This window comes from Mesoplodon bidens, assembly GCF_964165515.1.
Source record: "Mesoplodon bidens genome assembly, chromosome: X".
In the NCBI taxonomy this organism is placed as follows: Eukaryota; Metazoa; Chordata; class Mammalia; order Artiodactyla; family Ziphiidae; genus Mesoplodon; species Mesoplodon bidens.
Window position 1 is genome coordinate 49008697 of NC_138163.1, and position 3488 is coordinate 49012184.

Genomic DNA, 3488 nt, shown 5'->3' on the forward strand with positions numbered 1-3488 from the left:
AACTAATTGGATGAGAGACAGAGACAGACAGAGAGAGAGAGGGAGGAGCCAACCTTTAGGTGCCTCTTTGAATCATTTTAAATTCATTTTCTTCATAGAATTGGGGATGAAATCAATTCCTTATCTATAAACACACATAATTCATTGCTCAGACTTCTACGAAATGTACATTTTATGCCTCAACACGGATCCTACTATATGACGTGATTCACAGGACTGGATAATACTACATTTCACAAAACACCATTGTCTGAGAATCCTGCCCTGTTAGACTTGTAAACCTGTACTCATTTGTATTCCTTGGAGTTATAAGCATCTGAAAATAGGTGGCTTAGAGTAAAAGTGATTCTTCATCACTAACTTTAGTGTCATTAGCATACACCTAACTGGTACAGAAAACTGTTTCCAACTTCGGCACCCACCCTACCCCTCTGCTTTTCTCCCAATGGTCACCTCTCAGGTAGTGGAATAACAGGAGAACTTTTGGATCAAGTCCTTTCAGAAGATGGAGCCATAACCAAGGAAAATATCAGAACATCCTAACCTTTCCTGGACCAGGCAGGGAGGGACAAGACAGGTCTCTTCCTAGAAAAAGCACAGAGTTTTCAAGGCTGAAGGACTCATTGAAAACATATTTTATACACGTGGATACAGACAAATCCACAAACACCCAGAGAGATAGGAAACACAGGATTTGTCCCTGACCTGATTTAGGGACCGTCTCTCAGAGACTCAGAGAAGCCTGATATGTTAGATCTACAGCAAACCCTCAGAGCAGCAAGCCTGAGCTTCCTCCCTCAACATGAGAGGCTTCAGGTGCATACATGTGGATAACGTAGCCCACTTTTCCTGTTACCTGTATACATGGCCATCACCTCGTAGATACCCCTCAGTCCTGAGAGTATAACACTAACAGTGCAACTCACCCCACAGAAGCACAGACTCAGTGAAGAGGAACACACATGCCCCTTGGGGCTTGGGACATGGGGCCACCTGGGGAGTAAATTCAGGGCCCTAGGTAACTGGAGCTCGGTAAGGGGCAGGGATAAGGACTCCGAGCATGCACCAAAAAAGGCTTATCTCAAAAAGAGGTATGCATGCGTTTGTTTAAACTGAAACTCCCGGGACTTCCCTGGCAGTCCAGTGGTTAAGACTCTGTGCTCCCAATGCAGGGGGCACGGGTTCGAAACCTGGTCGGTGATCTGATATCCTGCATGCCACATGACATGGCCAAAAATATAAATAAATAAATAAATAAATAAATAGACAAACAAATAAATATATAAATAAAGTGAACCTCCGAAAATTTTTAAGTGCAGGTAAAGGCCTTTAATATTAACTATTAACTATAGTTAATACACTAACTATATAACACAGAAATACACACACACACACCCTGCTGGCATGGCATGAACCATATGGAACCAAACCAATTTGAGGTCTTCCGAGGGACCGTACATGGATAAATTTCTACTTGGACTGTTCTTTCATTAAACAATGGTGACAAAAGGCCTCGTGCCTTTTGTTGTTGTTGTTCTAGCCATGAGGAATACTCTGTGTTACTACATGACAATGCATTTTTAAATGTCAACCCCACTGACAGGGGAAAGGGTTGTGGATACATTACACTCACTTCACTTTAACAGAACTTTATCAAGCATCTATGAAGAAGAAAACACAGTGCTTTAGAAGAGAGAAATCAATAAAAGCCTTGACGTTCTGAACAAGTCAGAAGCTCACATTTTAGGGAGCTGGGGCGATACACACATAAATAATGTTAATCTACTCTAGGATACGAGAGGAACTAGCATGGAAAACAGAAAATGTATTGATGCTAACCAGGAAGCTCTCAAGCAGCCTTAACTAAATGTAGAAATAAGGCTTTGTACCCTCAAACCCCTGGTCCTCCCCTTCTCTGATCGTCTGCTCTGCTCAAGGACCACTTCACTCATTTCCCTTAAAGAAGTTCCAGATACTATGCCCATTTCCTCTTTTAGTTTTCTTTAAATTAGGACATATTTCAGACCTCGACAAAGGTACAGAGAATGCTACACCCATGCAACCATCAGCCGTCTTAAGAAACGTAAGCTTACAAATAAAATTGAAACCCACTATTCCCCTCCCCAACTGAATTCTCCCTCTCTTTCCATACATTTAACCACTGTCTTAAGTAAGTTTATTGTTCTCATACACACCTTTCTGCATTCTACATATGCATGCATTACTCCTATGTATGCCTTTTACTACAAATAGATGTATGTATAATCAATCTAATAATTTTGAATGCCTTTAAACTTCATATGTGCATGGTATCATAATGCTTTTATCGTGTTGGAACTAGGTTCTTCCTTTATCTATTTGTCCCTTCCACTACTGAATCTTTGCCCCTTGTTATAAGCTGAATTGTATCCCCGCAAAAGATATGTTGAAGTCTTGACCCCCGGAACCTGTAAATGTGACCTTATTTGGAAATAGGGTATTTGCAGGTGTAATAAAGATCAGATGAGGTCATACTGGATTAGGGTGGGCCCTTCATCCAATATGACTGGTGTCCTTATAAGAAGAGAAAGAACACAGAAACAGAGACAGGGGAAAACACTATGTAAAGATGAAGACACTGGAAATCTGCATGTACAAGCCGAGTGATGCCAAGGATTCACAGCAACCACCAGAAACTAGGAGAGAGGCATGGAACGGATGCTTCCTCTAAGCCTCCAGAAGGAACCAGCCCTGCCGACACTTTAACCTCAGACTTCTGGTCTCCAGAACTGTGAGAGAATAAACTTCGGTTGCTTAAAGCCACCTGCTTTGTGGTAATTTGTTACGGTAACCCTAGGAAACTAACACATCCCTCCGCGAGGTCTTTGTGTCTCAGGCCCATGAGAATTCTAGTACCTTCCTCAGTCCAGATCTTACCATCCTGTTCAGTTTACCTGCAATAGTACCAAGTCAGTGAATTAAGGCTGGTTCTACTGTAGGTGCAGTTGAATGTTTTCCCCATTGCTCTAAAGCAATGGTTCTCAAACATTAGTGTGCTTCAGTAGCACTTGGAGGACCTGTAAAACACTGATGGCTAGCAGCCTACCTTCAGAATATCTAATCTAGTAGGTCTGGAGCAGGGTCTGAGAATTTGCATTTCAAACACGTTCCCAGCTGATGCTGAAGCTGATGCTGATGCTGCTGCTCCATGGCAGGCCAATAGCACCATCTGGTCCCCAGGCAAGCTAGGTCATCCATCAGATTCTTTCAATAACATACACTAGAGGCTGGGCCACCATCTCTATCGTCACACAAGTTGTTCATAATCTAATATTTTAACTTATTTGAGGCTGCTATAAAAGGTTCTCAAACAGGCTTACGAAATACTTGAAAGAAATCCCTTTCAATGACAATAAGGTGGGCCGAAATAAATAGAACAAAGATACATTGGAGTCCGTGTTATTTATGTTAAAAAAAAAAACCTCTGGGCCTCCCTGGTGGCGCAGTGG